General features: G+C 36.9%; 1 protein-coding gene across 1 annotated transcript in view; it reads right to left on the bottom strand.

Moving 5' to 3' along the window:
- LOC149216717 (putative U3 small nucleolar RNA-associated protein 11) overlaps nt 1-27,571 on the bottom strand; it is a 143,117-nt gene that overhangs the window by 11,951 nt on the left and 103,595 nt on the right. The window contains exons 2-3 of the mRNA XM_089392826.1: nt 22,130-22,230; nt 21,472-21,918 (exon numbers count right to left, since the gene is read on the bottom strand). The gene's annotated coding sequence lies outside the window, so the exon portion shown is untranslated. The remainder of the gene's footprint in view (nt 1-21,471; nt 21,919-22,129; nt 22,231-27,571) is intronic.

A 27,571-nucleotide genomic window follows, 5' to 3' on the forward strand; every position in this document is an offset into this window, starting at 1 on the left:
CTTCCTTTTGTGCAAAACCTTTTGCCACAAGCCTAGCCTTGTGCTTGTCAAGTGAGCCATCAGCTTTATACTTGTTTTTGTAGACCCACTTGCAGCCAATTGGTTTGGTTCCTAATGGAGGATCAACCAGCGTCCAAGTGCCGTTTTTTACGAGGGCATCATACTCCTTTTTCCTTGCTTCTTTCCATTCATCATGAGAAGCAGCTTCTTTGAAGGAAGTTGGTTCAAAATCTGTAGACATGTTCAATTCACAATCATAAGAAACATCCATATCAACAGGTGAATTAGAGTCATTTACATCACCTCCATTTTGCCGGTTTGAATTTCTGGTTCCTGTCTTTCCAACTTCATCAGGATGAACACTTTCAAGTGTCTTTGTCAGCCACTTTGGGGGACCTTTTTGAGATGGTCCAGGCTGCTCTGTTGATTGAGTTGGGACTGAATCAAGATTGAGTCTCCCAATTCTATCAATTACATCACTTAAAGCATCATCCGTTGTTGGAGTTTCATGCGGGGGAGAGTGTTCTTCAGAAGAAGATTCCACATGTTGATCTAGTATAGGAATCCCACCTTCAAGATGTGGAATCTGATTATCAAATTCTTGAAATGATTTTGCTTTTGCAAATCTATCCAAGCGATCAAGTTGCCGCTCAACAACATTGTTAGCTTTGGATGATTCAAGAAAAATTACATCTCTAGATACAACAAACTTCTTATTTACTTCATCATAGAGGCGGTATGCTTTGGACGTGTTTGAATACCCTAGGAAGATACACTTACGACTTCTAACACCAAGTTTATTCCTATGTACCTTTGGTATCAAAGCATAACAGGTGGAACCAAAAACCCTGAGATGTTTAACCGAAGGAACATGTCCATACCACATTTCATATGGAGTCTTGTTTCTTATAGCATTAGATGGACATCTATTCTTTATATATGCAGTACATAGAATAGCATCAGCCCAAAACATTATCTTTACATTTTTGAAGAAAAGCATGGATCGTGCCATATTCAAGATTGTTCTATTCATTCTTTCAGCTACACCATTCTGTTGGGGTTATAAGGCACAGTTGTTTGATGTTTGATCCCATGTTGATGAAGATAGTTTTCAAATTCATTTGATGTGTATTCTTTTCCATTATCAGTGCGAATAGACCCAATATGAGATTGTGCATCATTTTCAATCCATTTATGAAAATTCTTGAATGTTTGAAAAGCATCAGATTTGTTCTTCAATAAATAAACCCAACACATTCTGGTGTAGTCATCAATAAATGTCATGATATATTTATTTCCATTTGCAGAAGGAACAGGCATTGGACCACATAAATCTGAATGAATGAGTTCAAATTTCCTATGTGCTCTTGAATGTGAATCATGAAAACACTGTTTGCTATGCTTTCCTAGAATGCAAGCATCACATTGCTTAAGTTTTCTAGGAATTGTAGGCAAACCAGCGACACCATTTTTCTTCAATAAGCGGAGACTGTCATAGTTCAACTGTCCAAATCTAGCATGCCATAATAAACTTGATGGAAGTGTACCTTCTTCATGATGAGAATTATATGAGAAATGTTGTGCATGAGTAGAGGTTCCTTGCAATTTGAGAAGCCTTTATTCTTCTATTCCCCTCATGACAAGTGAGTGGTCAGATGCTTTTCTTACCTCAAGCTTGCCATCAAACATATGAATGGAGTGACCTTGCTGGCGGATGTGAACCAAGGACAGCAAGTTTCTCTTGAGCTGTGGGAGATATAGAACATGATCCAGAAGAAATTTTGGAAGACCAGGCAGTTTAAGCATGATTGTGCCAAGCCCTGATGGCTTGATTTTTGATTTATCTGCAAAGTATACTGCTCCATCAACATTGTTAGTGAAATCTTCAAAAAACTCTTTTCTATGAGTCATGTGGCAGGTTGCTCCTAAATCAAGCAACCAATCATTTTTCCATGAAGCAAGTGAAGCATTAAACAAATCATTTACTCCAATGTTACATTGTGCCTCAACATAGTGCGCGGATTCAGGTGCTTTACCTTTGTCTGTATCATCAGTTTTACCTTTCTGTTGGTTTCTTTTCTGCTCAATTTTGTCCCATGGTAGCTTGCATGTAGAGGCATCATGTGATCCATTTCTTTTGCAGCGAATGCAATGCAAATCTGCCTTTTCTCCTTGAGAATGTCTGCTCCCCCTACATCTGAAATATCTTCCTCTTCCTCTTCGTCCACCTCTTCCTCTTGTAGAATCTTGAGCAGGATGTTTTCTTTATGAGCAAAGCACACAGTGCCTTCAGAAGATTCAGGGGTTGTCTTCTTTCCAAAAGCTTTCTCTCTTTCAGCAAACTTTTTCACAAGAGAGTCAAAGGTTATATCTTTGAGATTTCCATTTGCTTGCAATGACTCAAGATAATTGGAGTAAGTAGGATAAAGTGCCTTGAGAAAAGCGATAAGAGGAATATCCAATTCAACCTTAGTAGATTTGATATCATGCATTATTGACTTTACTTTAGATGCAAGAGCAAGGGGATCATTATTTTGCAATTCAAGAGTGAAGAGTTTAATCATGAGTTGAACAACTTCAAGTGCAAAATGTGAGTCATAGAGTTCTTTCAGCTTTTGTAAAGCTTCAAAGGTAGTTGAATATGACGAAATATGGCGACTCACCTCTTCATTTACAGATGCTGCGATTAATGCATAAGCTTTGTTGTTCTTGTTTTCCCAAATGACGAGCTCTTTGTCTGAGGTAGGTTGTACTGGGTCATTGTCTCCTTATTCGACACACACTCCTTTCCACAACTCATTGAAAATGAGGGTGTGCTTTATCATCCGGGACCATTCAGGATAGTTCTCCTTGCCAGTGAGAACTATTCCCACCATAGATATGATTGAATGCATACTGTAGCAAATAAAATTTTGGCTGCAAATCTTTTACTCTTAATGAAAAAAAATAGTTCTAATATAATGGGACAGCAGATTCAAAGCACAAAATATGGCAGTATAAAATACCCTCAACAGCATTGCGTTCACCAAAGAAAAACTGAAGAATGTAGTCCAGATGTATTTCTAATTTTAAGCCACATAAGATACGCCACAAGACTACAAAAAAAATCTTAAGCACTTCTCCAAATTTAATTCAATTTCCCAAAACTAAGAAATCCCTCTGAAAAACCAAGATACAAAGATCCTTTTATGGCGCGCATGTAACATCACCCACAGCTCCTCTCCAATTCCCAGCAATCGGCTTTATCTATTCTGCTACTATGTCAACGTGCACATTGTTGTAAGGCCTCGACATCTTCTACCAATTCAGAGCTCTTAGAATTACAGAACTTAATTGCAAGATTGCCGATATATATATATATATATATATATATATATATATATATTTGGAACTCGAATATTAGATTAGAGCAGAGATTGTGTTATAGTTTAAACACCATAAAAAAAAATACCATTCCGCCACTAGAACGAGGTCACGGTTCATGGCATTTGTTAGCGCTCAAATGGTTGGCTCCGTTGCACTTTGGCAATTTCCGGCACACAGTCTTCTCACTGCGCTGCTCCTGGTATCAGAGTGGCGCAACGGATTTTAACGCACACGCACATCAAAGGCCTCGGCCTCAGGGAAGATGGCAGAGCTTTGCCTCAGGCAGCGGGTTTCGTCGGGCAGCAAGAAGCTCGGAAAGCAGCCGGGCTGGTGGTCGATATGATTCGCCAGAAGAAGATGGCTGGCCGTGCCCTTCTTCTCACAGGTCCTTCTGGAACCGGCAAAACTGCTCTTGCCCTTGGTATCTCTCAGGAGAGGAAAATTTGCAGTCGCTGAGTATATTCCTAAAGAGTATTACAACAGGGGGGACAACGCGGTGTCAACGGCTGCCTCTTTTACCATGTCAGGTTCACAGCTCTCAATTCCAAAGCAAAACGGGCCTGACACTCCAGCGCAGGACCTAAGGCTAACGCTGCTCCTGGTATCAGGGGAGAGCGAGTAATCAGAATAGGAATCAATTCATGCAATGGAGGCGGCAGGCGCAAGTCAGGGCATTTCAAAAACTTTAACGCACAGGACAGTGCTTGTCAGGACAGCGCCCTTTTTTTTTTTGAAACGTTTGGACAGTCAGACAGGATGGACAGCGCTGAATAGTGGAGGACAGTAGGGCAGCTACCATGTCAGGAGCAGCTAATTTTATGGAGGAGCTGCTCAGCTATATGGAGAGCAGACAGGGAGTTACAAGGGACACAAAAGCTAAAAAAGGGTTGGCTCTGATACCATGTCAGGCCAGGTAGTAACTCCACAAAGCAAAAACTGATTCGTATTTTCATTCAATCAGGTAGGTCTGTTATATACATGAGGGAGAGACTGTTCAGTTCATCTCCCGATGACTGTTCACATTTCTCATTTATTTATTTACATATATTTACCCAATCACAAGGATTAGGTGTCAACAATTTTGATTATGGAGTTATTATCAAGCCAACCTACAACTCATGTAGGCTCAGAAGCCCAACAGTCACATCTATTCAGACGCCAACGTTGTGTATAAATAAAGGAGGAATTTTCCTCATTTGCACTCACTCATCTCATCACATCTCTCTCTCTACTGCACAGAAAAGAGTCTCTTCTCTACTACGCAGAAAATGGTTTCTCCCTCACACATGTGAAGCGGAAAGCTGCTGAAACTGAAGCTGCAACTACAGAAGTAAAGTTTGACCTGCGTGGACCAAAAGATTTCCTCATCTAAATTACGTTGTAGGTTCATCTGAACCTCCTCTGAAAGCCACAACTTTTGGTGGTGGAATCTAGTCAATCCGCCGGACGGTTTGCAAGATATCGACTGCCCTAGTTTGAAGGAAGCTGCTGAAACTAAAGCTGCAACAGCAAAAGTAAAGTTTGACCTGCGTGGACTAGAAGATCTCCTCATTTAAACTGCATTGTAGGTTCATCTGAAGCTCCTCTGAAAGTCGCAACTTTTGGTGGTGGAATCAAGTCAATCCGATGGACGGTTTCAAGATATCGACTGCCCTAGTTTGAAGGACGTTGTTGAAACTGAAGCTGCAACTGCAGAAGTGAAGTTTGACCTGCGTGGACTAGAAGATCTCCTCATCTGAACTGCGTTGTAGGTTCATCTGAACCTCCTCTGGAACCCGCAACTTTTGGTGGTGGAATCAAGCCGATTCGACGGTCGGTTTGTGAGATATTGTCTACCCTAGTTTGATAATGAAGCCGATAATGCTGATGCTGCTGATCTAGGGTTTGCTACTACTGATATAAATCAGATTTATTGTACTATTTCTCTCTGTTGAATTATTGAAGATAAAAGAAGATTTGATCAAAGGGTTTCCCCACACATTGTGGGGTTTGTCCCTGGCTAGCCACCACATCTTATGTCTCTTGCCTTGGCTTGTTTTCTGTCGATCGTTTAATGTTCTATTTGCACTTCACTTTATGTACATGTGATTGCTAATCTATGAATAATAATAAGTACAGAAAAGTAAATTGCTCTAAGCATAGAACATACCATAACTTAACATGGTATCGGAGTTGAGGTGAAGACAAAGCCCGAGCAAGAGCAAGAGCAATCACTGAAGAGAAGATAGGCAAGGCTATCCTAGAAGAACAAGGAGTGTTGGACCATGTGAGAGGCAATATTGTTGAGCCTCCATCAAATGCATCCATTGCTGCCAAGTACAAATGGAAAACCGGAGAAGTCAAAACAAAGAAGATCATCCGGGACTCTATCGACAAGCACTTGGTGGCCTACATCTCTGACCTGAACACCTCCAAGGAAATCTACGATAGACTGGTGAGTTTATTTAAAGTTAATGATGCAAATCAAGTTTTGTTTCTTAGAAATAAGCTGAGGGAAATCAAGAAGGGTAAAGATGAGAGTATGCAAGCATACTTCTTAAGAATCACCGAGATCAAGAACGATCTCCTATCTATTGGGGAGACTATTACTAACAGAGAAATGGCACTCATAACTCTTGGAGGATTACCATCCGAATGGTACGTGTTCAGGACTACTCTTCTAAACAATAATGTAATTTGTAGTTTCATGTTCCGGATTATCCACAGTTTCTAGTTCAGTCTGTCGACGTTTCAAACCCCAACGGGGGTCCATCATCAGGACAATTCAGAAAGATAGAAATGAAATGAATGAAAGATGATGAGAGAAGCAGCTAGGCACCTGGATATAAATACACAAAGGAACCCTAATATGAGAGCCGACACATGATTTTACATTCTTGTTATTATTTCTTGTTATTTATTTATAATTGTATTTATTAATTATTAATTTTTATATTAAATATTTAATTTATTTTATTATTTTTAGCCTTAATAAATCAACCATAAATTAATTAATTAATTAATCAATTAAATAAAATAAAATTTTTCTTCCCTTTCTTAATTTAATGAAACCCCACACCATAGGTTAATTAGAAATTTATAAATAATCAATTTCAATTGTTCATTTTTATTTTATCTTATTATTATTATTTATATTAGATTAATAAAATAAATCAAGTTAATTAATTTATTTTTACTTTCATTTTGGATTAAACCACCCCTTTTTTTTTTATTAATACCTTATTCCCTATTCTATTTTACTTTTTATTAATTAAATTTTATTTAAATTGATATTTTTATATTAATTTAATTAAGCCTTTTTATATTATATTAATTAATTAAATTAATTATCTTATATTAATTATATTAATTAATTTTAATACCATATTCCCCTATTTTATTTTACTTTTGTTAATTAAGGATCTTGGCTACATACTTAGCTAATTCATTAATTAAAATAGGGGAATATGGTATTAAAATTAATTAATATAATTAATATAAGATAATTAATTTAATTAATTAATATAATATAAAAAGGCTTAATTAAATTAATATAAAAATATCAATTTAAATAAAATTTAATTAATAAAAAGTAAAATAGAATAGGGAATAAGGTATTAATAAAAAAAAGGGGTGGTTTAATCCAAAATGAAAGTAAAAATAAATTAATTAACTTGATTTATTTTATTAATCTAATATAAATAATAATAATAAGATAAAATAAAAATGAACAATTGAAATTGATTATTTATAAATTTCTAATTAACCTATGGTGTGGGGTTTCATTAAATTAAGAAAGGGAAGAAAAATTTAATTTTATTTAATTGATTAATTAATTAATTAATTTATGGTTGATTTATTAAGGCTAAAAATAATAAAATAAATTAAATATTTAATATAAAAATTAATAATTAATAAATACAATTATAAATAAATAACAAGAAATAATAACAAGAATGTAAAATCATGTGTCGGCTCTCATATTAGGGTTCCTTTGTGTATTTATATCCAGGTGCCTAGCTGCTTCTCTCATCATCTTTCATTCATTTCATTTCTATCTTTCTGAATTGTCCTGATGATGGACCCCCGTTGGGGTTTGAAACGTCGACAGACTGAACTAGAAACTGTGGATAATTCGGAACATGAAACTACAAAAAACTTCCACAGAGGCTTGAAAACCAACAATAATGTAATTCCTGGTTTCGAGGAATTAATGACTAGATGCATTCAAGAAGAAACAAGGGTAGAAGAGCAAGAAATGCCCATGCCTAAAGGTCCTCCTGCTGCTTTTTCTTCTCATGCTAAAAAAAGGAAATAATTCCGAGTCTAAATCGAAAAGAAAGGCTAGACCTAAGGGTGGAAGAAAAGGACGATGTTACATTTGCAATAAAGCAGGTCACTATGCAAGGGAATGCCCTGATAGAAAGGACTCACACCAGGACGATGATCAAAATCCCTCTGATGGCAATCAAAGGAATGAAAAATTCAATAGCAATGGTAAGACGAAGAGCTGAGAATCAAGGAAGAGGACAACCATTCAAGAAGGCTAGAAATTCCAGGGTGTATTAAATGCACCTGACCTCAAAAAGAACTTGGTGTCCATCTCGGCAATGGAAGACAAAGGCTACAAGGTAACCTTCAGCGATGGCAAGGTACGTATGTGAAAAAATAATGTTAAAGATGCCTTTACTCTTGGGTTTCGTGTTGATTCATTATATCAGGTCGATGGAAGTCCGCTAGGTGTCATATCTTATGACACATCTCTTCAGTCCAAACTTTGGCATTGGAGGTTTGCCCACCTTCATTATAAAGCTCTACCCGGTGTAAGACAAATGGTGACAGGTATGCCTGAATTTCGAGTAGAAAAAGAAGGTGTATGTTCGGGATGTGCCGAAGGAAAGCTCAAAAGGGGACCATTCCCCTCAAGCCTAAGCAAGACCTCCGATATATTACAGTTGATTCACTCAGGCATACCTGAGGTTGGAATTAAGAGGGAGACTACTACACCACATACTCTAGAGCAGATTGGTGTGGTACCGTACGATTGTGGAAGCTGTCTCTATGGGTAGATGATGTAACAATGCCTGATGTGGAAGAACCAATGGATCCTATTTATCCACCTGAGCCTTCCTCTTCCAGGAAGGGGCCTTCATGGCTTAGGGGGATACTTGATGACGCTGAAAGACATGCTGCACCCCGAGGAACCTTTCGTGAAAGTAAGAAACCCAACAGGTATCAGGGATACCTAACCATTATGAGCACAATCATACAAAATGAGCCTTCATCATTCTCAGATGCCGTCAAGCATCAAGTATGGAAGGATGCTATGACCATTATGGAGAATGATGTTTGGGAAGTAGTTCCCAGACCCCAGGACAAGACAACTGTTACTTCAAAATGGCTTTACAAGATAAAGCTGCAGCAGATGGAAGTACAAGGCTCGTTTTGTTGCTCGTGGTTTCTCCCAAAAGGAAGCTATAGACTATGATGTGATATTTGCACCTGTTGCCAGATATATGACCATCCACTTGATCATAGCCCTTGTGGCTTCACAGGGATGGAACCTACATCAGATGGATGTCAAGTCCGCGTTCTTGCACAGTTCGATCAAAGAAAAGGTCTACGTGGAGCAACCCGAAGGATTTGAGATTTATGATCGAAAATCTCATGTATGCAGGTTGAAGAAGGCTCTCTATGGGCTAAAGCAAGCACCCCGAGCATGGTATGAGAGGATCGATAGCTACTTCATGAAGTTGGGATTCACTAGGAGTGAAGCCGATCCTAACCTTTACTTTAAGGTTGAAGATGACAAGCCTCTCATACTGCTGTTGTATGTGGATGACCTCTTTCTAACGGGTGCAGACCCTCTCATTCACAAATGTAAGAGGGAGTTAGCTTCTGAATTTGAAATGAAGGACCAAGGACTTGAAGTGTGGCAGAAGCCAAGGGAAATTTTCCTATCTCAAGGAAAATATGTGGTAAATATATTGGAAAGATCCGTATGATGGACTGCAAGCCTGTGACTACCTCGAGGATCTTAACTTTTAGAAGTTATATGGTAGTGATGTCGGACCAGATTTGGGAAATGCCTCTGCGTTTCATAAACTCATTCGCATTGATGTTTTTGGTGAACCTCCATCCGAACATATGTTTTGCAGTTAGTATTGTGAGCTCATATTTGGTTGAGCCTCACTGGATTGATGCCAAGAATCTTCTGAGATATCTTCGTGGCACAATTACTAATGGGTTAAGATACACTGCCGGAGATGTGAGACTACTTGGATATACTGATGCTGATTGGGCAGGCAGTGTGGTGGACCGTAAGAGCACTTCCGGGTGTTGTTTCACCTTGGGATCTGCTTCGATATCCTGGATGAGCAGGAAGCAGAAGTCGGTGGCTTTGAGCACCGCCGAAGCAAAATATATTGCTGCTAGCATGGCCTCCTATGAGGCAGTCTGGTTGCAAAAGCTCTTCAGTGAGCTGTTTGGATTTACATTGGATACCACTGTGATTCTTTGTAACAACCAGAGGTGGGATTCGATTATTGAGGAATCCTGTATTCGTCGATTGCTCCAGCAGATAGACATCATCTGGGATATGGTAAGTCGATGAGCAAGGAGGCTCCATCGCATTAAGATGATGTACAGGTCGATACACCTTGTCAAAGCCCCGAGGAAAGATCTAATCTGTGATTTTCCCAAACGACTTGGAGTCGTCAAGAAACCCTTGTACAAGGGTCCTGCATGTTGCATACATTGAGTTCTGGGAGCTCTAAGGGCTTGCGGTTCTTACTGGAGCAGCATACAACCACAAGGTGACTCACCCTCCCCTGGTGGTGCGCACTAGAACAAGATGATTCGCTCTCTTGTGGGACAATCTGATTCGTTCTCTTGTGGAAGAGGATGATTCGCTCTCCTGTGTAGCAGGATGATTCGCTCTCCTGTGTAGCAGGATGATTAGTTCTCATGTGAGGCCTGGATTCATGTGTTCTCCATGGCGACTGTAACAAGATTGATGTGTTCTCCTGTGAGGCCTGGATTGATGTGTTCTCCATGGCGATTGTAGCAGTATTGATGTGTTCTCCTGTGAGGCATGGATTGATGTGTTCTCCTGTGAGGCCTGGATTGATGTGTTCTCCATGGCGATTGTAGCAGGATTGATGTGTTCTCCTGTGAGGCCTGGATTGATGTGTTCTCCATGGCGATTGTAGCAGGATTGATGTGTTCTCCTGTGAGGCCTGGATTGATGTGTTCTCCATGGCGATTATAGCAAGATTGATGTGTTCTCTTGTGAGAACAGGATTGATTAGTTCTCTTGTCGAGGCATCCTACCCATGCAGTCTAGGACTCATGGGAAGTACCTCTCATCTGATCAATGAGCAGGGAAATGAAGTTAAGGACCACAGTAGTACTGATGGATGCATCGTTGTATCTACCGTACTCCCTATGCTAGGATGACCTCCGTTGATCTGGGTCAATGATACTGGTCTGGGACCAATGGTAGGAATGGTACACTCTATGACACTGACTTCGGGTTTGTTGTTACTGGTCTGGGACTAGTGGTACGCACTTTGAGACTGACTTTGAGTCAGTGGAGGATGTTACTGGTCTGGAACCAGAGGTAGGAGTTGTACTCACTATGACGCTGACTTTGGGTTGGTTGAGACCCAGACCAGTGGTACATACTCTGAGACTGACTTTGAGTCAGTATGATACATCCTCGATCATTTCTTCTTCTTCATAATTCGGACAAAAGCAGAGCAAAACAAAACAAAGCAGAGTAGAGCATAACAGAGCAGAGTCGTACAAATCAGTACAGGGTAGAACAAGACAAAGCAAAACAAGCAGAATAGAGCAGAGCAGGGCAAGGGTTAGGCTGTACAAGGCAGTGCATTTGATGGATAAATAGTAGCGACAGACAGACAGATTGCAGATGAAGTTCTCCCTAGTTGAGAGGGAGTGTTAAAATTGGCAACTAGGGCCAAAGTTCATGTGGGTCATCCTATTCATGGCTGATAATATGTTCATTAGATTCCTCTCGTCGAGAGATATAGGATTGATCTAAAGATCATCCGATTCCGATAAGTATTCATGGAGATATGAATTTATTTTGATTATGGAATTATTATCAAGCCGACCTACAACTCATATAGGCTCAAAAACCCAACAGTTGCATCTATTCAAACACCAACGTTGTGTATAAATACAGGAGGACTTTTCCTCATTTGCACTCACTCATCTCATCACATCTCTCTCTCTATAGCGCAGAAAAGAGTCTCTTCTCTACTGCGCAGAAAAGGGTCACTCCCTCACACATGTGAAGCTGGAAGTTGCTGAAATTGAAGCTGCAACTGCAGAAGTAAAGTTTGACCTGTGTGGACCAAAAGATCTCCTCATCTGAACTGCGTTGTAGGTTCATCTGAACCTCCTCTGAAAGCCACAACTTTTGGTGGTGGAATCAAGTCAATCTGACAGACGGTTTGCAAGATATCGACTGCCCTAGTTTGAAGGAAGCTATTGAAACTGAAGCTGCAACTGCAGAAGTAAAGTTTGACCTGCGTGGACTAGAAGATTTCCTCATCTGAACTGCATTTTAGGTTCATCTGAACCTCCTCTGAAAGCCACAATTTTTGGTCGTGGAATCAAGTCAATCCGACGAATGGTTTGCAAGATATCGACTGCCCTAGTTTGAAGGAAGCCGCTGAAATTGAAGCTGCAACTGCAGAAGTGAAGTTTGACCTACATGGACTAGAAGATCTCCTCATCTGAACTACGTTGTAGGTTCATCTGAACCTCCTCTGGAAGCCACAACTTTTGGTGGTGGAATCAAGCTGATCCGACAGTCGGTTTGTGAGATATCGTTTGCCCTATTTTGATGATGAAGTCGCTAATGCTGATGTTGCTGATCTAGGGTTTGCTACTGCTGATATAAATCAGATTTATTGTACTATTTCTCTCTGCTAAATTATTGAAGATAAAAGAAGATTTGATCAAAGGGTTTCCCCACACATTGTGGGGTTTGTCCCTGGCTAGCCGCCACATCTTGTGTCTCTTGTCTTGGCTTGTTTTCTATCGATCGTTTAATGTTCTATCTGCACTTAACTTTATGTACATGCGATTGCTAATCTATGAATAATAATAAGTACGGAAAAGTAAATTGCTCTAAGCATAGAACATACCATAACTTAACAAAATTCGAACTCCCGATCTTCTGCCTTGCCCAAGGCCTACTCTTTCACACAGAATTCAGAAACTGCATAGTGGGGAAGATGAATAAATAGATGAGGAAAGTAAAGATTGCGGGTATTTTTTAGATGCACTTGTTGTGTTTGTTTATTAAAATGGATGTTCGAGTTTATGTGCGAGTGAATCTATCCCATATATATGTATATATATTTTAAACAGGGCTAAACTTATCGTCAAACCAAAGAGTGCAGATCAGAGTATTTACTTGTCTTTCACTTTTATATATATTAAACAGTCGAAAAACTCATCCTCAAACAAACATTGGAGTTGAGAATAAGAGCGCAGATCAAAGTATTTACTTGTCTCTCATATATAGTAAATAGTGGAAAAACTTATCCTCAAGCCAGAGTTGAAATTATTTATTTGCTTTTCACTTTTTCTCACTTTTTCTTATCTTTAGCTTTGTTTTTTTATTTTTATTGTATTTTTACATGTAATTAATGACATTCAATTAATTATTAATTTATTTTTTATAATTAATTTTTTTAAGTTAATTTGATGGATATATTCAAAGTTTATTTTATATATACATTTTATTTTAAAATATAGATAAATAATAATTTTAATTTTTTAAATTGGAAAGTTAAGTTACAGTGAATCTTTAAGATAATAAAAAAAATTAATATAAAATTTAGATATTCCATAATGTAATAAGGAGTTTCAATTCTTCTATATATAGTAGTTAGTACTACCTCTTAATTTAAATATAATAATGTACAATTTGATGAATGGATGATAGATTTTTTAATATATATATAATATCTAAAAATTAATTTGATGGATATATTCAAAATTTATTATATATACACTCTATTTTAAAGTACACATAAATAATAATTTTAATTTTTTAAATTGGACAGTTATGCTGCAGTGAATTTTTAAGATAATAAATAAAATTAATATAAAATTTAGATATTTCCATAATGTAACAAGGAGTTTTGATTTTTCTATATTCTACAAGTATGAGGGGATGTGTAAGTGTGTCTCTTTAAAATTAAAAAAATAATAAATAATATCATGAAAAAAATTAAGTTTGTATGGTTATATATACTCTAGTTGGCCTTTAGTTAGTTAACATTATATTTTGCACTCTAAAGAAGTTTCACTTAAAGAAATTTCATGTTAGATATGTACTTAAAATGGATCTATAGTATTTAGAATGTAGAAAATTCTTGAATCTTTATCTTTTGGATAGAATGTGTAAATTATATGAGTAGTTTGAATATTTGAATTTTTGAAATTTTTATGATTTTATTTTCTAATTAGTTTTCAACAATTAGTTAGTTATTTTCTAATTAATTTTGCCCAAAATTTGATTAGATGTTTTTCAATTAAGTTGAGTTAAAATATATTTTTATACTAAATAATTATTATAAAGTTAATAATTACTTTCAAAATGGTTTATAACATAATGCTTTCCTAAGAAAATTTTTCTCTTAACCTTCTAGAAAGGCTATAGATAAAAGATAGACATACCTAATGCATAATTAAGAGCAAGAGTTAAATGTGCTAAGCAAACAAAAGTTACCAATTAAATTTATTTAGTATGGTTAAAATAAACCTTATTTCCATGTAACAAGCTACTAAACTACCATATTGATATGATATTTAATTAGTCTTGTAACAAAGACAATTGTCACCTCAATAATATAGATATTTAAATTACATGACATAGGAACATAAATATTATAAAATTCAAATTTACCATTATAAATAAATAAGATATTAATATTTACAAAATAAAAATAAAAATAAAAAAATTTTAATATAACTTAACAAATTGAAATTCAAAATAAATGCAAAATAAAAATAAAATTCAATTACATGATATGATCCGGATAAAACTATCAAATACTATTAATTTAATACAAATATAATTTTGAATAAAAGAAAATTAAGTTTATATAAATTTACCCCTCGTAAGGGACTTTAATGTTTTGCTTTTTCTATTTAAAAATCAAATAAGGAAATCGTTAATGCAAGACACATATTTGTGGTTGGACAAATAATCGAGAGTTGGAGCAGATAACATGGGAGTAATGGCTTCTGTATTTGTTTTCATAGATTTAATGTTTTGCTTTCTCTATTTAAACATCAAATAAAGAAATCTTTAATGCAAGACACATATTCATGGTTGGACAAATAATAATCGAGGGTTGGGGCAGATAACATGGGAGTAATGGCTTCTGTATTTGTTTTCATAGATTTTTCATATTTGCTTCTGAAGACACATATTCGTGGTTGGACAAATAATCGAGGGTTGGAGCAGATAACATGGGAGTAATGGCTTATGTATTTGTTTTCATAGATTTTTCATATTTGCATCTGAACAGTACATTAAAACCAGACTTAAAGCGCTTACCATGTGGCAGCATATAGATGTAGATTGGTACGGTTGAGTTTTCTTGTTTACTCGCATGTTTATTGGTTGTGAGCTTATTCTTTTCCACACTTTTATTTTTATCAATGTAATCATTACTATATCAAAAATTGAATAAATTAAAATAATAAATTTGAATTAAATTTAAAATAGTAAGTATTATATAAATTCAAAGTACAAAGCTCCAAGGGTTGGCTCAACTTGTTGAGTCCCTGTTGTTAAGTATCTCGCCGATCGAAAGGTCACAGGGTCAATTCTCCTCGACGCCCTTTGGGTTAAGCCCTACTAGTCTGGCCGAGGGGCTTGATTCCCTTCGGGGTTGATCAGCCTAGACTTTCCATGGACGTGACCCAGTGTGTGTGAACCATCCATTAAAAAAAAAAAAAGTAAAATTCATAATACCCTTGATCGAGGTGTGAGCTGGCAGACAGAGCCATTAAGGTTGTCATAATGAAAAGGACAGCAAGTGATGGTGCCACCGCCTCCCACACGCTTGAAGCGCAGGGCGTGGTGGTCGTCGACAAGCTTAAGGCAAGCAAGAGGAGGGAAGGTGGCAATTGCATGCAGTTGAGTTACCGACCGCAAAGAGGGATAGCAGTTCGGAGGGTGTAAGAAAAGAGGTGACGACGACGAAAGTGGAGCAATGGCGTCGGGAAGGAGAGGAGATACAACGTCTCCAAACGCAGATTATCGGGTATGTTAACTGGCTCTGCCTACAATCCATTATGCTTCCCTACATCTGGTCTGGTAACTGGGGCTTGCATGGGGGCATGAGGTTTGTGGGGGCGAGCAACTGGGGCGATGGAATTAGCCTAGAAGAGGAGGTCTGCAAGAATAATCCCAGGTCCATGGGGTCTACACGAGTGTCTCTCAGGTTCGGCATTCTGTTATCCATGGGGATTATAGGGTTGGGTTGGGAGGAAGTCTGCCCAAGCAAATTCCTGTTTATTGTATACCTGGTAAACTTGAGGTTTGAGGGTAGGGAAGCAGCGATTGTCTTTGCGTTAAGACCACTCTGGTTCCTGAAATGCTCTGACGCTAAGCCCCTAAGGAGCGTTGGTCGGGGAGAGACTGTCGTTGGATGGAGTCTTCTGAAATTGTGGAATTGGCATGCTAGGAACATTGGCCAGGCTAGCTTCGGCCAGCCGTAGGGAAGGGGGTTGGTTAGAAAGCTATGCGCAGAGTGCCTTGTGGGGGTTGGGGTTCAGATGTCGGGTCACTGGGAGGACCAGAGTCAATCTAATCGGAGGTTAATGTGAAAATTTATGAATCTAACACACCAGAAACCCCTACTACATTTTCTGATTTACTATCTCCTACTTGTTCTTTGCATTAAAAATTATTCAAATGCATAAATATCTAAGTAAACACAAATGCAGCCTTCACAAATATACAGATCAACAACTGAAATAAACTGAGACAACACAAGGGACATCGTTATTTTTGGATTTGGGTGAACTTATAGCTAACCAAATTAAGTAAATTAGCCTATCTTGATCCTGATTTCCATCACCTGTAGATCTCATGCATAGGCACACAACATGGTAGGAACTTTGGTACTTGTGCACACATCACATAGTGTTGACAAGTTAACAAACCCTGGTTGACAATTAAATGATTATGCAAATCATCTTCATATATATATTGCATGAGTTTCTGGAACGTGGGAACTTGGGTACGGGTGTCCGGAACAGCGAGAGGTTCCCCCAAAATTTACAAGAAACGACTAATCGGGAGCGGTAATAGTATAAAATAAAAAATACAAAATACAAAAATATCAAATATATTTTTAGTTATATAATTTATATAATAATCAAAATTAATATTGAATCAAAATATTCAAATATTAAAATCAATTTAAATATATAATCTCTCTTATATATAAATATATTCTCTGGGTGTCTCTCTCACTAAGTCTCTCCCTTTTATATATATAAAATGACAAGTTCATTATCCGTTCTCTGACACATGACCAGTTATTGAAACAATCTGGCTTAAAAATACAAAGAAACAGTTTTACCTATGTTTCTTTAGTTATTCTTAAGAGAAAAAACAAAGCAACTCTAATGTTTAAGCATTGACTGCCACATACAATATGCACACACAATCTTATGTGATATATATACATAAACAACAAAAGAAATACTCAATAGCATGACATTTCAGATATTGCCCTTACATCGAGGTGCCACATGCTTCCTTAACCCATCAAGAGATTGCTCTAGTTTCTCAATTAAGGATATTGGTGTTAAGGATGTCTTTGGCCTTTCTTCCTGCAAAGGTTTCAACATAGGCTCATGTTTTGTGGGCAATTCAACATACTTCTCTTTGGCTTATTCTCCAACGCCAAGGAACACGGAAACTCCAAAAAAAATAGTCTTCAAAGCTCCCAAAACTTTCCCCAGCTCCCGCTGAAAAGGTAACATTCTCATACAGTTCCAAAGCTCCCAGCAGCGCGGGAACGATTGGGACGGGTTTCCCACCTCTCGGGAGCGGTTTCAGTGTAATATATATATATATATATATATATATATATATATATATATATATATGTATGTATATATATTCTTGGATAGTTTGTGATGGCATTTTTGACATTCCAACAAGTTCCACTTATTTTTTAGACAAAAAGACAATCTTACATTATGTGATGTAGTAGAACAAAGGAATGGTCTCCTTTTCTATCAAGGATGGAAAGAAGTAAAGGGATTTGATCTAACAAGTTGAAAGGTAAAGAAATGGAATGCTTTTGTAAAAACATTGCAGTATTTCCCAGATATGGATGATGATTCATTAGTCTAGTCCATAAATCTTGCCAACGGGGGGAATACACGGCAAGCATGGGTTATCAGGCAATATTATGGGCAATGAATACATGAACCCAAGTTGGTGATGGAAGCCATTATGGATGTTGAAAGCTCCACTTGAACCTTAAATCTTCCTTTAACTAGCACTTAATGAAATGGCATTGTTGGCACAAGAAAATAATCCTTGCCGACCTCATTGGCTCACCTAGAAAAAGTGCCCAATTTGAAATTCTTCACTTAAGGAGAATCCTTCGATTTGTAGCCTTCACTACATGCAAGAATGCAATATGAATGCAACAAACTAATTCCTAGGGAATAGTAACAAGAGTTAGAAATATATTTGATAATAGTGACAATACTCCACCATTCTTATACATTAGAATAGTTTTTGTTTTATAATGGGCCCCATAAGGAAAATGCATGTTGATAAGTTGGAATAAAAGAAACCAATAAAATTTCAAGAATTAGGTCAACACTACTCATTTACTATGATTTATAAAAGTGAAAGATTATTAATGTGTTATATCACCTTAGTTAAAATATTAGTAATATCATCTTAATATATGATATATATTCTATGAATGACAAATATAGAATAAAATATATTATCACTACTCTCGATTCCTTAAAAAAATAAATCTCACATTAATTAAAATCATAATAAATTTACATTTAAGTATACATAAATATAATCACAAAATATCTTTATATTTATAACAACTATTAAATATATTTTGTATATAAGTAATTTATATAAAATATTATATAACAATGAATATAACACTTTTATACACACACGTATGTATGTATGTATATATATATATATATATATGAGTCAATTGAGTTTAGCTTGGGTGGTTGGTTGGAATACTTGTTGTCCTCCCCACCCAGGATCAAGTCTCATAAGTTGACATGTTGACGCTCTGGAACAAAATAATTTTGTTGCGTTTTTGGGTCTATACTAAAGGTTTACCTACTACCAACAACCTCTCTCTTGCCTTTGGGCTAAGAGTGATGCCAAATTTCTTCCCCAGGCAGTACCCAATGCCCATATATATCTATATATATATATATATATATATATATATATATATATATATATAACTTTCACTAAATAACACCTCCAACTTATGTTTTTACTTAATTTTAATATTTTTCTTAGGAAACCCATTTTAGACCTCAAATTTACCCTAGTGAATAAATGAACTTGATTTGTAACCTCCCGACTCCTTTCTAAAATGTGATGATCCAATTGTTAAAAACAATTCTCTCTCATAAAACCAACAAGATGAAATAAAACAAGTTTAGGCATATAAACAATATGGATAATAGTCCACAAACTAAAACGTATACATAATCAAAGATTCTAAGGATCTAGGAAATGTTTCTTCTGATGATTAAGAAGCTCCATGTTTCATATCAGATTTTAGCAACTATAACATAAGTGAGAATAAGCATCATAACACAAGAAGGGACTCATAAGTTAGGATGATCACACCGACAAGGACCCCAAGTAAGAAGAGAAAGGTCCCAAGACTATATGCAATCTTATAAGAATATAAACACACTAACTAGCCATGACCTCTTTATTACTAGATGAAAATAACTTACAATATCAAAAAATAGAACCCTTGCTTGAAGGCAAAGGTTCTATTTATAAACTCATCTTGAGGTATTTGGCCTTCCAACTTCCTAACTTTTCAACTACTCTAGGCACTTCACATTCTCTACCTCTTTGACTCAAAAGCTACAATCTAACTACTATTTAAATTATCAAACTTGAGTTCCTTCCAACTTCCCAACTTTTCAACTACTCTTGTACTTCACATTCTCTACCTTTTTGTCTCAAAAGCTACAAATAAACTACTATTTAGATTCATCAAACTTGAGGTAAATTTGCTAAGATGAGTGGACGTTTTAGTAAATAACTTTTCACATTAGAATGACAAATTTCCTACTTTTGGCCTAATTCCCACCAACCTAACTTCTACATTGACCTTTTTATTTGACAACTCAATAAGCACAACGTTAAGCATTTTGACTTACTTGGTTGGAACCATTATACAAACATTAAGAGCCACATCAACATCTTGGACTTCATTCAAAAAGCTTGTTTCAATTCAATGTTTTGGATGACTTTCTCCCTATGCTAATCAAAGAAAATGTCCATTTCTTTGAGCTAATGGTGTGAAGTAAGTAGCATGTTTCTCATGAGTTGCATATTCGACAATGCATCTAGGATTTCACTCCTTATGCTAATCACTTCTACCTACACACTTGATTCTTCAAAAGGCCATATGCACATGAAATTTAGTTGCCTCAAACTACTAGAGTGTATATGTGGGACAAGTTCAGTGCATATTGTACCTGCAATTACATTGCATGCACTAGGACCATCATTGGAAAATTTCAGCAAATATTTTCTCAACATGTCATTAAATCTATCATTGCAATTTTGAAGTTTTGTAAATCGATGAGTGCACTAAAATACACATTCAACCTTATGTCTCTCAACAAGGCAACTTTCTTGATCTGAATGTAATCTTGTCCTCAAACCTCTACTCTGCACTCTAAGTTGTCATTTCTAACTAGTAATCTATTTAGCCTTAGATAGGCCATGGACATGCATTATCTTTAGCTTTGCATTAGATGGCCCCAATAAAATAACACCTTTTGCCCCAATAGCTAATGGATGTGCATTGTCAGCATTGAAAATAAATTCTGTAATTGTTTTTATCTCCATTTTCATCTTTCTGACTCACTTTCTCTTATAAGTTAGCCTTTTGAACTCTTGGCCTCGAAAGTTGAATGTAAATGAGCCATATTAATATATCGCTCTATCATCTTGTGGATTTTTTAATAATTAATTGTTCAATGAACTAAGGTGCTCATTTGATTGTTCGAGTTACTACTATTCATATTTTGTGAACAATTGGGAATTTGGGACACTCAATACATTTAAAAGAGAATACTTGATCCTCTTGACATAATTTTTTTACCTTGGGTTAAGAGAGATAGGTTCTTTGGGAAGAATTTCATCCAACGGTTCAATTCACCACATACTCACTGGTTTGAAATCAACCATCCACTTATTCCCCATAAAGACTCGTGTTGTTTCTAGATTGACCTTTGATTGGCGAACGGGGGTGTTCACTATAATCTCAAAGGAAGGTTGTATGTTGGTTAAATAATGAACCTAGATCTTTCAATGCTAGCCATTTTGAAACTTGATTACCTCTTGCTCCTCTACCTATGTGGAATTCTTAGCTTTCCTATATAATTCCCCCTACTCATTATGTTGGTAACATAGTTTCCAAATCAAGCCTTAGGACACATGAATTTTCATCTACATGCTAAGGGTCAAAAACTATGATTGGCTCCATGCGCTTCTAGTTCAAAAGAAAGATGGTCATCAAGGGCAAATTAATCTTGATACTCCTCAATCACAAGAGGAAGTTGAAACCAAAGCTCCTTACTCTTATTAGGAGTCCTAGTCGCCCCATGTACAGTTGTTTAGTGAGCTATTTCTCAATAAATAATCTAATGAATACACACTTAAAAAAATCTTTCAGCAAGCAAATTTTCACAAATCTCAACATGTAACTTGAATATTTTATGCAGTTACTCCAAAACAAACTCTCGCAAGTTAATAGATGCAAACAGGTAAATTGCAGAGTTACCAAATATGCATACCATCAACTCCTTACGCAAACTCATATCCTAGTAGACAGATCAACAGTAGATGAGATCTTCCCAAGCACAACAATAGGATCTTCCTTCTAGACAATGATACAATGCTGATTCCAGCTCTTCTTCCGATTCTTTTTCCAAACAGAGAACTATTCAATTTTTTCTTGTCTCGGCCTCAGATGCTAGGAGAAATGGTTCCAGTGGAAGCCTTGTACCACTAGCACCATTTATAAACTGGTCCTGATGATTGGTGAACAATTTCATCGTCATGGAGTTTCCTTTTTCTACCTTTCCAAACAGAGAACTATTCAAGTATTTCTTGTCTCAGCCTCGGATGCTAGGAGAAATGGTTCCAGTGGAAGCCTTATACCACTAGCACTATCTATAAACTGGTCCTGCTGATTGGTGAACAATTTGTTTGTCACGGAGTTTCCTTTTTCTACCCTTCACCTACAAGAAGAAAAAATAAAAAAAAATGAAAATTTATATACAAATTCTGTATCAGATACCCATCGATTAATGAAAACTTAAAATCTTTCAGCAAGCATATTTTCACAAATCTCAACATGTACTTGAATATTTTATGCAGTTACTCCAAAACAAACTCTCGCAAGTTAAAATATGCAAATAAGTAAATTGCAGAGTTTCCAAATATGCATACCAACAACTCCTTAACGCAAACTCATGTCCATAGCTATGTTTTGCATCTCATCTGCTCTTTTCTTTCTTTCCTTTAGCTCCTTGTATGCTGCAGCAACTTTCCTATAAATGATGCAGTCAGTTACCAAGCAAGTCATTTCACCAACATAAGGCTAAATCAGTGAGAATATCTGAAAGGTTATATCAACAGCTATGTAGAAGAACAGCTTAAGAGGTTCATTATCACACCAAAATGACAAACAAGAATTTAGTAAAAGAACTGAGGAATAAAGCAAACCTACAGTAACAATCTGCAAATTAGTAGGGTAAATATTACATGATAGAATTAACATTTATGTAAAGATGCAACAGTGAAATAAAGTATCTTACTATCAAATGTAATTTATGATAATCCGCAACCTTGCTACCAGGAACAGAAAGGGGGGACCATTCAGGTGGTGTTTCTGGAAAAAAAAAACTTCCAAAACGGAAACTGCACTAGAAATGTTGTTTTTGGCATATCTGTTTACAGTCTTTTGATGGGAAATCCATTTCTCACAGGTTTCTGACCAGCAAGAAACAGCCAGCAGTAAAAGAGCAAAACCACAAAAACAATCAGCCAAGAAAGACAACTTTATAAAAAATGCTGAACGCAACTTGCAAATTGAAAAGTTCAATCCTGATTCGACATAAAACATAATGTTTTAAAGCTCAATGAGTATGGTAGATATGATCTGCCGAGACACTTTCATCTGCAACATTTATTTCTGAATGCAATATCCATCGTTGTATGACATTGCCATTGAATAGATACAATGTCATTTTCCTCGGAAGATTTCATACATTATACTTTTGGCCTTGTTTCAAGATAATTTAATTTTTTTTCTAAGGTTTCAAACTAGGACTTTGAAAAACTTATTCAGCTTGTAAACTTATCAGCTGTAACTTTCCAGATGCCCTCTTTAACTCAACAATAGACATAACTTGCCTTTGTAATGCCACTTTAATTCTTGTGAAACTCCTATTTACAGAAATTTAAACTGTCGACTGTTGCACCAAATTTCATCTCAGCACAATTATTTGATGCCTCCAGAGCAAGTGGTCATTGCTCTACTACCACGTAGAAACATTTACACACATGGGCAGAGAGGAAAGAATCAATGATTTATTTGATCCAATGCAGAAAGAGAGAGCCTCAAGAGTCAAAGTCTGGAAGAGATGTGTGTATATGTCACATGGGGGTGTGTATAACACTAATGAAACCAGCATAGGTCTACCTTAATCCCAGGTCTATCAAGCATAAACAGGGATGAATCTCTTCAGGTGAAAACTTCTTTTGGAATGCAAAACCTGAAAAAAGATTTGCACCTCAAGAGATTTATCATTTGATCGCTCTCCACAATTGATAAATTCCTCAAGATAATGGCAGACCTCAAGATGAATCATGCACTTCAGAGAAAAATTCAAACATAATCAGTGGCAGAGAGATTGCTACAATATTCCAAACACATGAACAAGAAAAGCGTGCTATATAAAGATTGCTCTTGGTCCTTGGACCTATTGAAGAATCTAGGGCAAACTTGCAAAGTAGTGTAGTTTGATTCTTCGTTATTTGATAACAATTTGTGGAGCCTTTTTACTTTTCTTGTTAGCTTATCCTTCTTCTTCTTATTAGTGCATATGTGTGTACTTCATCAAACTGCTACCAAAACATAAAAACAAGAACACAAGATGTTGGTTCTCTACCAAGGCCAAAACCTCTCTACTCTTGAGAGGAAAACCCTTTAGTGAATTTCTCTTATTGAAGCTTCTATTGATCAATGCCAAACCCTAGACCCCTGACTAAGAGATCCTCCAAGCACAAGTCAAGTCTTTACTCCTTTCTGCACCTTATACCTCGGCACTTCTTCCGGCACTTTGTCTTCCAGCACTTCGTCTTCCAATTAGAGTCCTTTCACCTTACAGAGATGGGTTCCTTCGTTAGGCTTGGGAGTCCTTGGAGATTTGATCTCTCACCCAAACAAAGGACTGTTAGCTAATGTCATACCCTTACTGCACCTTGCACGTGTGACTATTTCTAGCCCTAGAAACAGTCCTTCATACTTCGGTTTTCTGCTTCCTTACTTTGCTTGAAAGTCCTTCCATGCTGGAGTAGGAGGCCTTTGTAGGCCTAGTTACTAGCCCAAACCATAAAGAATATACTAGTGTAATTTCTCTGTTCATGTAGCCGCAGACTATCCCTCATTCCTTCTCACGTGTGACTGTTTTCTGCCCTAGAAAACAGTCCTGCACCTTCATTGTCCTTCTTTCTTCGCTGCCCTAATAGATCTTTTCCTTGGCCTATATTCATCCTTCTTGTTCTCTTTCTCATGCGGATTTCAGAGCACAATTGATGCGTTCTAATTGGCGTGGACAGCCTCTATAAATAGAGGATTGCCCCTCCATTTAAGCCGACTTGTCTGGCTGTCTTTAGGCCGACTTGTCCTCTAAGTTGTAGGCCAACTTGGAGGGCTGTTTGTAGGCTGATTTGGAGGGCATTTGGTGGCTGATTTGCTGAGCAGACTTCACACATTTTCCATGGTTGTGTAGCATGCTTGAACAAGCTTCTTGAAGGTGTCCTTACATAGGATTAGACTTGACTTTGCTTGGAGGTTTCCCTTTGACTTTAATATATATTTATACATAGTGTAACATGCCCTTAAGGCCTTCAATATTTTCTCTTGACTATTTGACTCACCTATAGCACTTTGACATGTGCTAGACCTACTTCAATGAGCAAGAAACTCATTGACATATATTATAAAAATAATATTTCTTTTCTTGAATAAGTACAAATATCAAAAGTACATCTATGAAGACCGAACCTAGTTACACTTCCTTCAACACTCCCTCTTAACTAGGGAGGTATTCATACAACATTACAAGGTGTTTGGCTATTATCAATCTTGAAGAATTCACATAAGAGAAACCGGATTAGCAATCCATCTGTTATAGCATCATATCCATCAGCATTGTCATAGTGCAAGGCCTTGACTAACAGCTCCATCTCTTTACAAGACCATGAGCTACAATGTTGGCGAGACCAATGATTTATAGACACCTTCATCATTGTCTCTCAAGGTACATACCCACCCGAGTGTTCTCCAAGTATGACCTTCTAGGACTATTCTTATCTTGGGTTCCCAGCCCTCAAAGAATATTGGTCCTCTTGCCTACTCTTGTCTTCGATGCCCTACACATCCTCAAAGAGTATCGGATGCCAGATGATTACCTAATCCTCCCATTCTTTCTTCCCAAGTGAAGACAAGAATGTTGTGTCTATCTTGTGTCTACATTTCCATTCATGGCCTTCATCTAGACTTACGGCTGTTAGTCCTGGTCTAGTGCATGACCCATGAAATGGAAAACACAATTGTCACTCCTTTGTAATCAAGGGTGATCCAAAACTCCCTCTTGATCAGGGACCTGTCAGAGCTCCCTCTTAACTGGGGACTCTTTCCTTCATCAACAGCTTCTTCTTCGTGGGTCCTTCAGTTGCTTGATCTCCTTCCTTTCTTGATGTCATGAAGTCTTTGTTCGAACTTCTTCTAGGTAGGGCACCATCCATTGATCACTTTCCTTCTTGGTTTGTCATGTCATTGCTTCGTGGAAAGTGACTATCAAGTTTTTCTTGTCATCTTGTCCATGCTTCGGAATACTCTTCTCATGGATGCTTCATTGTACTTGCTTGATTACATGTTTTGACCTAGTAGCCCATCATGACTTCATCCCGATATTGCTTCAACATTGCCTTTTCTTGTGTTGGATGGTCTCTTCATCATGACATCTCTGTAGAGTAGAATCAGTTATCTGCGCCTTTATATCTCCAAGGCCTTCATAGGTTTCAAGGGTCCTTTCTTCCTTTATCAGAGTTGTCCTGCCTTCTTTTGCAAGATATCTTTCAAGGCATTCTGTCAGATAGTGATTCTTGGTGATCATGGTGTTCTTCACATGCTTGATCTCTTTCTTCATTTGCTTCTTCTTAGATAGATAGGTCAACCATCTAATGCTTCTTGTGAAAGCATTCCTTCATTGCTTTATTTCTGGACTTGTCAGCATTTCTTCTTGCTTCTTAGTCAGTAGTCTTATGCTCCTTATGTGAGCACATTCCTTTGTTGACCTTCATTGCATCGTGGTACATGCCTTTGAGCATGTTCTTGGTGAAAGAGATTCTTTCATGCTTTATCATGTTATAGAACTATACCCATGACTCAATAATATACAAATGATAACATGACTTAAACATTGATGCATACATACCTCATCTTGATTCTCCTTTGATCATACTTTGGTGTGGCCCTTCTTCCTTCATCTTAGCTTGCCTGCATATCATTATTTTCTTGAAACCCATGAATGGGATTCCCAATGAGACATCTGCTTTGGTCCATGAACCTTCTTTTGAAGATTCCATCATAGGATCTTAAAAATCCTTGGCTTGCAGATGTTTCCTTTCTTTTGATGGTGTAGGTCTTCTAAGATTCTTATCATGATCAATTTTCTTTCATTGTGTATGAGGTCCTATACTAGGTATGCTCCTTCTACATGAATATCTTAACCTATATTTGCCATGCTCCTATATTCTAGAAGATATTTCTACTCATGCATTTTTTTTCTTATCATAAATGCTACATCTACATGAGTATCTAGAACTCTATGTACATCATGTTGTTAGATTCTAGCGGATGTTTCTATCCATGCAATTTTAATTTATTCCTACATGCTCCTATCCTAGAAGTAAAGAGTATGACCTAATCATAGTAGAGATCCAGAGGATCTTCCTTCTTTTGCTTCTTTCCTTCTTCTTTCATCTCTTGAGTTAAGTGAGCTTCTCCCCTCTGTTCTGCATAGAGACCACATTTCACTGAGAGTGGTTGCTTCCTTCTTGGCATATATGCTAGATGTGAAGTTTCCCCACTCCTCAGGTAGAGCATTGAGTACTATAGTTGGCATCTCTCTGTTAGACATGACTTCCCCAAGCTCTTGAAGTTGATCTCTCATTTCAGAGATTTTCATGAAGTAGGGAGCTATTCCTTCCGTTGTTATCTTCATCTTGTATAATTCATTTCTCAGAGATATAACTTCTCCGGTTGTGGATACCGAGAATAGCTCTACTAGCTTATCATAAATTTCTTTCGATGTCTCAAACTTGGAGACATAAGGAATGAGAGAGTCATTGATTGATTCTATCATAATCCTTTGAGCTCTTGTCTCATCCTTGTTGTACTTGGCTAAGGCTTGAGTCTGTTCCTTAGTAGGGATAGTTATATTCCCTTTGACATGCTCTAGGAGTTCATTCTCCTTAAGTAGTAGATCAATCCTCTTCCTCCATGCAAGAAACTTATTGGTACCTACCAATTTATTGCTTTCCTTACAAAAAGATATTGAAATATATTCAGAAGGGGACATGTACTTGATATATTTTGAG

The sequence above is a fragment of the Pinus tabuliformis genome, chromosome 1_1, assembly GCF_031772625.1.
Source record: "Pinus tabuliformis cultivar Carrire ecotype Pingquan chromosome 1_1, CPIR1, whole genome shotgun sequence".
NCBI classification, from domain to species: domain Eukaryota; kingdom Viridiplantae; phylum Streptophyta; class Pinopsida; order Pinales; family Pinaceae; genus Pinus; species Pinus tabuliformis.